This window comes from Manihot esculenta, chromosome 17, assembly GCF_001659605.2.
Source record: "Manihot esculenta cultivar AM560-2 chromosome 17, M.esculenta_v8, whole genome shotgun sequence".
Lineage (NCBI taxonomy): Eukaryota > Viridiplantae > Streptophyta > Magnoliopsida > Malpighiales > Euphorbiaceae > Manihot > Manihot esculenta.
The window spans coordinates 12,611,412-12,623,351 of NC_035177.2; the positions used below are offsets into that span (position 1 = coordinate 12,611,412).

At 34.8% G+C, this 11,940-nt stretch overlaps 1 non-coding gene across 2 annotated transcripts; it reads left to right on the top strand.

Moving 5' to 3' along the window:
• The first annotated feature begins 251 nt into the window (after positions 1–251).
• On the top strand, positions 252–4,736 carry LOC110604829. Of its 2 annotated transcripts, XR_006349170.1 has the most exons (4): positions 252–456; positions 2,940–3,065; positions 3,244–3,651; positions 4,649–4,736. It is a non-coding gene; the product is annotated as an uncharacterized LOC110604829 (transcript). The 2 variants fall into 2 exon arrangements; XR_006349169.1 differs by lacking the exon at positions 252–456 and having other exon boundaries at positions 2,787–3,065.
• The last annotated feature ends 7,204 nt before the right edge of the window (positions 4,737–11,940 follow it).

Below are 11,940 nucleotides of genomic sequence, written 5' to 3' on the forward strand. Positions count from 1 at the left end.
CAGGTTTCCAGGATGTATGTTTGGCTTGCTACGGGTCCCGGCGGCCTTAAGCCGATCTGGATCCTAGCGCTGGTAGCGGTCCGATTTTCGGGTCGTTACATCTTTTTAATGAAGTATGGGAAGATAAGGATCCTTATACAGTTTAGGGATTTCATTTAATTTAGGGTTTAATTATTTAGTTTGTTTAGGAAGTTTTTTTCCCAATTTCCACCGTCTACCCATTTATCTTTTTGTCTTGGGCTCCCCTGTTATGATCTTTTTGTGCCAGCATTGACCTCTGCTTCTCTATTTTGAATAATTTTGTCATTGCATGATTGGCTTCATTTTTCGTTCTCAATTATTTTGTTTAATCCTCAAGCTTGATCTGGACAAGGACTGCTGTTTTGGGTGCTCCAGTGAAGATTTGGAGCTCAATTTGTTATTGTATTTGGTGATGGTTTTGGAATTTGGATTGAGGTTGGTGGGCAACAATCGTCAATAAATGCCTTTTGATTTCGTCTGTTGGAAGGGATTTTGTAACGACCCGGAAATCCGACCCGTTACCGGCGCTAGGATCCAGATCGGCTTAAGGCCGCCGGGACCCGTAGCAAGCCTACATACCTCCTGTAAACCTGTGGAATCCCATACATAACAACATATACATGATCTGTAAAAATTTTTCTTTCCTCTTATCCAAGCAAAACCTGTGCATGCACAAAATCATACATAAACCCCACACTGGAGTCCTCATCAAATACTCCAATGGGGTATCATCATCATACATATTCGCTTGGATAATCATGGTCATTAACATCATTACTCATTAAACACTCTGTACATAATGGGGATTCACACACCTCTAGGTCAAGCACTACTATAATCCTCAATACATCATCAAATCATTCATTACATTACATGGTCATAAATACTCATTACATCATGTTCATGTCCACTACTATCTATTACAACATACATGACTTAACTTCACTCTAGCCGACTTCTTGATCTATCCTGTATCTGCAACTCTGGGGAGAAAGGGAGTGGGGTGAGCTACTAGAGCCCAGTGAGCAGAATAATAAAACATCAATTTAAATCATGCTTTCATGTATGCGCCATAACACAAACATTTCACAACAAGGATGAACTTGTCACCATTTAGCCCCTATCTTTCTTACTTATACATGCCGGGGGCGTAGAGCCGTAGCAGGCACACCCGGGCTTCCATAATCTGTCATAGTGCCAGGGGCGTAGAGCCGTAGCAGGCACACCTGGACTCACATAGGCTATCATGACATACAAGGGCTAATGGATCATTCAACATTCATCCACATCAACAACAAAGTATGCAATGCAACATATTCGTGAATTCTAATGCAAACAACCTAATATATCTCATGGCATTCATGATGCGTGAATCATGCTAAAACATTTCATTAATTTGCTTTAAAACTTAAAGTTTATTCCACTCACCTCTGGCTAGCTCTGAAGAGACTCTGAAGCAGCTGGCTCACTGCTGGGGGTCTCGGTTCCTCGGGTCCGAACCTACACAGGTGGACTCAAATGAGGGACCAAACATACCTGAATATGACTCTAAAATACTCCCCAAAAACCCCCTAAAACATCCTGAAAACCTCACATGAAAACATGCAAGAAATGGCTGAACAGGGCACTTTCGGCGGCAGGTTCGGCGGCCGAAAGTCCCTCTGCAGCCGAAAGTCATGCAGGTTCGGCGGCACTTTCGGCGGCCGAACCTCCCAGACAGAGACGAAACTTGAGTTTCGGGGGCAGGCTTCGGCAGCCGAAACTGCCTCCACAAGGGGGTTCGGCGGCCGAAAGTCACTTCGGCGGCCGAACCTGAGTTTCTGCCGAAGGGCAGAAACTTGGCTCCCTTGTGTCCACAGCCTCCAAAACGCCTCAAAACATGCATAAACTTGTTTCTACACATGCATACACATCATACTTCACACCTAGGGGTCTCAAACTATAATATACCCCAACTACAACACTTCAAACAACACATTTCCAACATACATTGTTCAAATCACAACATAAACCCATAAACCTAACAACAAGCCTAAACATGCATTCTACCTCATCAACTTGCATAAAACTTTCATAAAACATAAAGGAAGCATAGATCGAAGCTTACCTTTTGAAGATCGAGAGGAAGAACGACCCTAGCTCGGAAAAATGGAGGGATTTAGCTCCAAGACTTCCAAGCTCCAAAACTTGTTTCAAAAGCTTAAATCTTCAAAACCAAGGGAAAACAAGTGAAAATCTTGAAAGATTTAGAGGAAGAACATCAAAAATGGGTGAGGGGCGGCGGAAAGCTCACCTTGGCCGAAAATGGGGAAAAACTCGCCCGTTTTCGGCTAAGGGACCCTTTTATAGTGGCTGGCCAGACCACGTTCGGGGGCCGAATGTGCCTCCGCATGCATGCCATGTTCGGCGGCCGAACATGAGGTTCGGCGGCCGAACCTGGACTTCCCTCACTCATGCTTTCGGGCGCCTAAAGTCCCTCCGAAAGCATGCATGTTCGGCGGCCGATCTTTGGAGTTCGGCGGCCGAACCTGGGTTTTCCTCCAAGGATTTTTCATGCAAAAACTCATTAGATTTCATACTTAAAACCATTAAAATACATGAAAACGCTTCATAAAACATGTTTCTACCCTTCTAGAGGTTTCCGACATCCGAGGTCCCACCGGACGGTAGGGATTTCGATACCGGAGTCTAGCCGGGTATTACAGATTTTGTTTTTGAAGGATTTATTGCATGTTAAGATTTGAAAATTGTTTTTTTTGTTTGATAGATCTGGTCTTTAGGGTATACATGCTTTTTAAACTTTTTATTATGAATTTGTGAATAAAAAAATGGAAAAGAAGCAGTTGAGATTCTTATCCATTTTCTCTGCTTGAACACCAAAAAAGGGTCATTAAAATTGTTTTTTTTTTCTTCTTTAGCAAGTAAAAGGCTCTGGCAATTTCATTTCGTTTTTGCTTCTCGGTGGATTGCGTGATTCAAGCTTTTCGATGTGGCTAAGGCAAATCTAAGCTACAGTTTGATTTTCAGGCAGTGAGTTCAAAAGGGTATGTTGCAATCTGCTCATTGATTGATGTTTAAGAATTTGATGCCTAATCATTGAAGCAGTCCAATACCTAGGCTGTCAATTCAAAAGAGTTTTTCTATATTGGATTTCTAATTCTTATTCCATAGATTGAGTTATAAGCTGTGTGTTCTGATCGATTGTTATTTGATCAATATAAGGGTGATTAGGTTTGTTGATACCATCATTGGTCTGTGACCTCAAAGGACTTTTGGGTTCTTAACCAGTCAGTTCTTACGGATCCATCTTCTGAAAATAGTGGGAGCTATCGTTTGGTTGGTCTGGAGTGCATATTAGATATTATCAGGGCCCTCAGAATGGGGTCCTGCTTGTCTGCAGAAAGCAGGAGCCCTCGCCCTGGTTCACCTTCCTCTCCTGCTTTTAGGATCAAGAAGAGGAATTCGAAGAAGCGACCAGGCTCTCGGAATTCTTCTTTTGATTATAGAAGGGAGGAGCCACTTCATAGGATTCCTGGGAGATTGTTCTTAAATGGGTCCAGCAATATTGCTTCACTGTTTACTCAACAAGGCAAGAAAGGGACCAATCAGGATGCCATGATTGTTTGGGAGGTTAGCTTTTTCTTTACCTACTTTGCTTCATTTTTTCTTTATTATATTATCATTGGGATGGCCTGATCGGAAATCAAATAGATTTATCTATCATTTATTTATTTCCTGTGTTTCATGGTTAGATTGCATACGAGCAGTTATAAAAATATCATGTTTCTTGAATTTTAGTCAATCTAATAGTAGTTTTTCATTTTGCTCTCTTTCAACTATCATGTGATCCTCAAAACTTGTCCTTTTATTCCTCGATAGATTATGTGTTCAGATATTCCGCATTCTATGTTCAATAACAAAACAGGAGTTTTATATTAATTGCCTCTAGTTCTTCTGCTTTCTTTCAGGATATTACCAAGACTCTTTGTGGCTTCACCAAATCTGATTATATGTTAACTGTTCAAACATATTTGTTTCTAGTTTTACTTCCTGTCACAAACTTGCTAAGGAAGGAATTGGTTCAAAACCTATTATCATAAAATCAAAAGATTAGTTTACCTCTATGTATGAAGTTCCTGCAATGTGCATTAAAACCCAAATGACTTGTAATTTATTTATTACATGAGATCAATCTTTTATTTATTGATCACTCTTCTATTTTTTCGTTTATCCTATTACATCTTTATGGTTTCTTCCTGCAAAATAGTCAATGATGATGCAATTGCTTTATTTGTTTCCTATCATGTGGGGCATAGAAGTCTACTGCCAGTTGGTCAGCATTTAGTGTGTTGAAGACACTGAGTTGCTGAGATTAATTTTGAAATTTAGCAGCCTGTCTTATTTTTAACTTTTATTTATTTATTATTTTTATTTCCTAATTTTAATTTATTTAATATTTATAATTAGATGTAATTCTATTCCTAATTTGATTAGGTCCTTAAGCTCTATATATATATATATAATTTTTTAGTTTCCCTTTTCTTTTCTTCCAAAGTTATTATGTCTGATTTATAGCCTTGCTTTCGTCTTTTGAAATTCTAAAATGGAGTTTGCAAAACTTCTGCAGGTACTAAACCTGGAGAATATGGACAAAACCAGGCATTGGAAAATCGTGGGCTGTAGCGCATACACAGGGGAGGGGTTGCTTGAGGGATTTGATTTCAGGACATGATGATACCTTAGGATCTAGTCAACATTAAGCAATAGAGTTAGGGTTTTTTTTTATTGGCCCTCTCAGAGAACTGATTAAGGTCCATTTGTACTGTTTTATTAACTATCTTATTGTTGTGGAATTTAGTCAAGCTGTGAATTCGACAAAAAAAAAAAAAAAGTCAAGCTGTGAAATTTTTTGGGTCAATAGTATTATTGAAACTTTCAATGGGAAGTTTGGGTCAATATTAGTGATTAATCAGCCACAAAAGCAAATTAAATAACAAATATTTTTTTGATTTTACTATTAATTTGCAACGAAATAATGACCAAATGTTTTTCCCTGAAGCGATCAAATAACAATGAAATAGCGATCAAAACAACAATTATTTCATGATCAAAATTTAGCGATCAAAAAATGGTCTCTGATTGGTCGCTATTTTGTAATACTTAATTTACCATGACACTAAATTAGCGACCAAAAAAATGGTCGCTGATTGGTCGCTATTTTGTAATATTTAATTTGCCATGACACCAAATTAGCGACCAAAAAAATGGTCGCTGATTGATCGCTATTTTGTAATATTTAATTTGCATTACACCACATTAGCGACCAAAAAATGGTCGCTGATTGGTCGCTATTTTAGCGACCAATTTTCAGATTGTCGCCAAAAATTTAGCGACTGGCCAAATACCGACCATTTCATTTTGGTCGCTAAATGGTCGCTATTTCATAATAGTGACCAAATTCTGCCTTTACTGTTTTTTTGTAGTGGGAACCGAGGACCCCAGCAGTGAGTCAGCTGCTTCAGTCATTGTCAGAGCTAGTTGAGGTGAGTAGAATAAACACTTATGTTTTAAAGCAAATCAATATAAATTTGAGCATGTTCATGCATCACGAATGATATGTGATATTCTAGGTTGTTTGCATTAGAATTCACGAATATGTTGCATTGCATAATTTGATCATGATGTGGATGGTTATTGGATGATCCTTAGTCCTCGATATGATGCGATGTGATATGATACGGTATGGTACGGAAGTCCAGGTTGTACCCATTCTACGTCCCTGGCACATTGGAATGTTATGTTATGTTATGTTAAGAGAAAGACCGGTTGACCCATTCTACGTCCCGGCACTTTGGAATGTAGAGGACTTTTGGTGACAATACCATCCGTGATGTGATTTATCTGTGATGTGTTGCATTCCATTATAGCATATGGTTTAAATGTTTTATTATTCTGCTCACTGGGCTCTAGTAGCTCACCCCTTTTTCCTAATCCCCTAGGGTTGCAGGTACAGGCTAGACAGAGAAGTCAAGGTGAATGAAGTCTTGAGTTGTAATAGTTAGCATGTGGACATGACAAATTGTATAATGATGTAAAAGTTATGAATAGTTATGTCATGTATATGTTGATTCTGAGATTGAGGTTTAGAAATTGTGCTTGACCGAGTTTGTATAGTAATCCCTTTTGTAAACATGATCTATGTATTATGATGCTTTTGTAACCAAACTCTATATATATGATGTCACTCCATTGGGGCACTGTTGGGACTCCAAAGAGGAGTTAATGTTTATAACCATATTATGTATAGTGCATGCACAGGTTGAGTTTGGTGAATGAATGAATGTAAAGAAAAGTTCAAATTTTTATGTATGTTCTTGATCATGTATGGGATTAAACAGGTTTACAGGTTGTATGTCAGGCTTGCTACGGGTCTCGGCGGCCTTAAGCCGACCTGGATCCTAGCGTCGGTAGCGGTCCGATTTTCGTGTCGTTACAGTTCTCCTGTATCTAATGCAGAACTTATTGCTAAAGTCTTAAGTGGACTTGAGACTGAATTTTGAGAAATTTCTATTGCAATATGTGCTGTGATACTGCTATCACCTATGAAGAACCGTACGAAAAATTGATTGATTATGAGGTTTTTCTTAATCATGCTACCACTACTAAAAATACTTTTTCCACTGTTGCTATTGCTCAATGCCATAACTCCTCATCTCAAAGTCGGCATTGATTTTCTAGTAACATTAATTCATCTCTTGGTGTAAATTTTGGTCATTCATGGCGTTCTACTGGTCCTACTGGTTCAAATGCTCAATGTTCATGGCATCCTACTGGTCCTCCTTCACATGTTGGCGCGCCAAACAATTTAGCAGTTCAATATCAATTATATAATCACTATGGACATTCTACTAATGTCTGCCAGTCTCATTCTCACAATCATTTTCAGACAAAAGCAAATTACATGAGCAGTGTTGTTTCTTCCAATCAGTAGTGAATTCTTGACTCTAGAGGGTAGCCATCATATTACAGGTGATGGTGCAAATTTAACCTCTATGCATGATTACCATAAATCAATAGCTATTTCCATGGGTAAGGATAATACAATTCTGACCTCTCATAGTAGTACTGCTCTTCTTCATTCTCCATCTCAAGCCTTTACTTTATCCAAAATGTTGTGCTCTCCAGAAATTAAAACTAATTTAATTTTTGTTTCTAATTTTTATATTACAAATAGAATATCTATTGAGTTTTTTTTTTCTTTCATTTCTTTGTGAAGGATTTGAAGACGAAGGCAATCTTGGTCCGCAACTGGAACAATCATGAATTGTATGAGTAGCCTTCTGGTGTTGTTTTTCCTCAAATACTTTTGACTGCGATGACATGTATTGTTTCTCTTTGGCATCATCTATTGGGACATCCCCATCCTCGCATTTTAAATCATATTATCTATCACTTTGCTCTTTCCATTTCAGATTCTAACGATTTTTCATTTTGTAATTCTTGTTGCTCTAATAACATGCATCATTTTCCTTTTTCTGATCATATTGTAACTAGTCATCGACCAATTGAAATTATTTTTAGTGACTTATAGGGACTGTCAACTATTTAATCCTTGGATAAAAAGTCTTATTATGCTTTGTTTATTGATCATTATTCTAAATATATGTGGCTTTATCCAATTCAACATAAGTCTGAGGTTCAAAATATATTTCGGCAATTACAACCATTGCTTGAGCGTCATTTTGATGAGAAAATTATTGCCTTATATACTAATTGGGGAGCCGAATTTAAGAGATTATCTACTTTTCTATTAGAACGTGGGATTGAACATTTGGTGTCTCCTCTATATACTCCCCAACAGATTGCTACAGTTGAGAGAGTTAAAACTGCTAGAACTTTACTACACCAAGCAACTCTTTCGTCTTGTTTTTGGTTTTTTCCTTATATTCATGCATCATATCTCATTAATCGGCTTCCAATGCCAATTCTTCATAAGAAAAGTCCATATGAATTTTTTTTCCAAAATATGATTCACTTAGGGTGTTTGGGTGTTTGTGTTACCTGTGGCTTAAACCGTATCGTGCAAATAAATTACAACCAAAATTCACACCATATGTCTATTTAGGTTTTTCTATTAAGCATCATTGCCATTAGTGTTATGATCCTGTAAAAGCCAAATTATATTTATCTCGTGATGTTTTATTCTTTGAAACACAATTCCCTTACTCTGATATGTTTTCAAAATGCAAACATTCTTTGCCTCATATTAGTTGGGATAATAGTTCTTTTACCCAAAATTTTTTTGATAATTCTAGAAGTACAAATCTAGATGTTTTCCAACTCCCACAGCTCATGATTTTTCCTTCTACAAGTCCAGAATTGTCTTCAACAGGTAATTCGCACTCTACTACTATTTATTCTCCTACATCGCATTTCTCGCCTCATTCTTCAAATATGACTCCTATTCTTATTCAGCCTATACCCACAAATCCATCAATTCCTCTAATTGCTCCACTTCCTTTCTACTTGTCAACATGCAATGACAACCCGTTCTCAGAATGGTATCTTTACTCTCAAAGTTTCATTCAATCTTCATATCTCAATTGCTCATTCTCAATCCATTCCCAATACCCATAAACAAGCCTCCTTTGACCCACTTTGGTGAAGAGCAATGAAAGAAGAACATGATGCCTTAATTAGAAATCAGACTTGGGTACTTGTTCCTATGAATTGTTTTGCTAATTTGGTTGATTGCAGGTGGTTTTTTCACATAAAATACTTACCAAATGGCAGTGTTGATTGGCACAAGGATTGCTTAGTTGTGAAAGGCTTTACTCAGAGGCCTGGTATTGACTATCACTCTACTTTTAATCTTGTTATCAAACCTGCAACTGTTCATCCAGTACTTACCATTGCTATTCAAAATGGTTAGTCACTTAGACAATTGGATATTAACAACGCTTTTCTGTAAGGTCATTTGGAAGAGGTAGTCTATATGCGAGAACCTCCTGGGTTTGAAGACCCTAAGTATCCGTTTCATGTCTGTTGACTTCAAAAGCTATTTATGAGTTGAAGCAAGCTCTTCGAGCTTGGTACAATGAATTACATCATTACTTGTTATCTGTTGGTTTTATCATGACACAATATGATACTTCACTCTTTATTTTACAATGTTCAGGTCTTATTATGTATTTGCTTGTCTTTGTTGACGATATAATTATCACATAAAATAATTCAGAAGGTGTGAATGGAGTTATTTCAGGATTGTCACTTCGATTCTCACTTAAGGATCTTAGCACGTTGAACTATTTTCTAAGTGTTTAGGTTCAACATCATAATAATGGACTATATTTGTCTCAGTCTAATTATACTATAGATTTGTTACATGACATAAATATGATTGGTAGCCATGGTGTGGCTACTCCTATGACTTCTATAACATCCTTATTTCAAAATTTGGGCTCTTCAATTGATGAAAGTAACTATCGTCGTATTATTGGGAAGTTACAGTATTTGTCTTTCATGCGTCCTGACATTGCCTATATTGTTAATAGGCTCTCTCAGTTTATGTATAAGCTAATGAAAGTTCATTGGCAAGCTGTGAAGCGGCTTCTTCGTTATCTTAATCAGACTTGTAATCATGGTCTTCATATTTCACGCACAAAGGATGCTAGATTGCTGGTTTATTCTGATTCTGATTGGACAGGAGATCCAGTTGATCAGACTTCCATAACATGCTATATTGTGTATTTAGGTTCAACTCCAATTAGTTGGTCATAAAAAAAACAATGCACAGTTTCACACTCTTCAACAAAGGCGGAATACCATGCTATTACTAGTTCTTTTGCTGAATGTGATTGTCTCACTAATTTGTTAAAAGAACTCTGTTTTTGCTAGACTTTGTGCCAATGATTTACTGTAATAACATAAGTGCTACTTATTTATGCCAAAATCCTTTGTTTCACAGTCGAATGAAGCACATCGAAGTAGACTTTCACTTTGTGCGGAATCAAGTTCAGAATAAAGAAGTTGTGCAGCATCTTCATTCAGTTGATCATGTTGCTGATGTGCTTACAGAACTGTTATCACACACCTTGTTTGATAACTGTTTTAACAAGTTATCTATTGTTGACACCACTACTAACTTAAGGGTGTGTAAAGAGGATAAAGATTAAGGATTGCTAAGGTTTTCTAATTTTTGAATTTGTTAGATAATTCTTGTTATTTTGTTAGAGAATTCTTGTTTATTTTGAATTATTCTGTTAATTCATTTTAGGACTCTTATTATCAGCGGTGCTTATATAAAGCATTGTTCATAATCAATAATAATATACTACTTTTCTATCCTTCTCAAATCTCTTTACTTGCAAACTTCAATCTACGTACTACTATTTAATAGTATAAGCCGGCGCTTAGAAATATAAGTATAAACACCGCATTAAAAAGTATGGATAGAATCTAAAAAAATTAAAAGAGCTAAAACTAGAAAATAAAAAAAATTGCATTATTGCAGTCCCTCTCGCACTAGACAATATGGCATTGAGAATTTAGTATCGAAAAAGAATAAATTTTACAATTTTGAGAATTTTCATATTAGTAAGGCACACTTCTCCCAATTTAAATTTTACTGTGGGTCCCACCACTTAATATTTTTCATCCTTATTTTCTTTCTTTCTAAACAGGCGAGGAACAGCTTATTAATTTGTAAAAAGCCTATACATGTTGTACAGTAAGCCAAACTTTTCTTGGAGGTAGACCATATCATACATTTTAAGAAAAGTCTTGCCTGCTATTCCTATTCAGAGTTGCCATGTGGAATTGATATAAATCGATATTAAAATATACTAAATTTCATATTTCAATAATCAAATCATCTCAATTTATAATTTTATTAATAAAATGATGCAATTTAACCATAATAGAATATATTCATATCATAAAATTATCTTATATATATGATTTTATATTCTATTTCAGATTTCATATCATATTTCTATATTTTATCATAATAATTCATATCATATCATAATAATTTATAAAAAAATACTTATTTATATGCATAAACTTCTTAAAGTAAAATTTAATTTTAAATAATCTAATATATAATTTCAATTTCATAAATAGAGATAAATAAAAATGAATTAACTTTTTAACAATAAAAAAATGATGTATATAAATAAATTAAGTTAAATATATATTTACACTAAATAGTGGAGTTGATTATGCTCTAAATTTTCATGATAAAATTATTATTGTCTAATTCTGTTAATTTATAAAAATTATGTTCTAAATTTTCATGATAAAATTATTATTGCCTAATTCTGTTAATTTATAAAAATTTAGAATACAATCAGTACATTTAGAGTGCAATTAATAATATATGTGATCAATTTAATATTTTTTTAATAATAATTAATTTGTATTTAATTATCATAATTTTTATAATTTCAAGTGTTCATTGAGTTAATTTCCATTATTTTGAAATTTATGTATATATTAAATCAATAAATTAAATAATTAGTGAATAATTTAGCTTATAAATATTTTGAAAAAAAAAAATTAAGCAGAATACGTGAAGTTAAAATTTCAAAAATTAAACGTAAATTTTTAAATAAAAAAAACAGAAAAGAAAAAAAGACAGATTAAAATGGTTGTTTTAAAATAGTATTGGTGTTGAAATTTTATTTATAAGGGAATTATTATTAAATTTTTGAATTTTTAGAAATTTTACTAATTTTTATTTTTATAATAGTTTAATATTCTTTTCTTTAAATGAGGTCGAGAATTCTATTCACGTGAATAGATAAATTATTTATCGAAAACATTTTATCTTTTAAATAAATTATCTAATAAATCATCTAATGTAAATTTAAAATTATTTTAATCTATATTTTTTATTAAAAAAATATATATCTAATT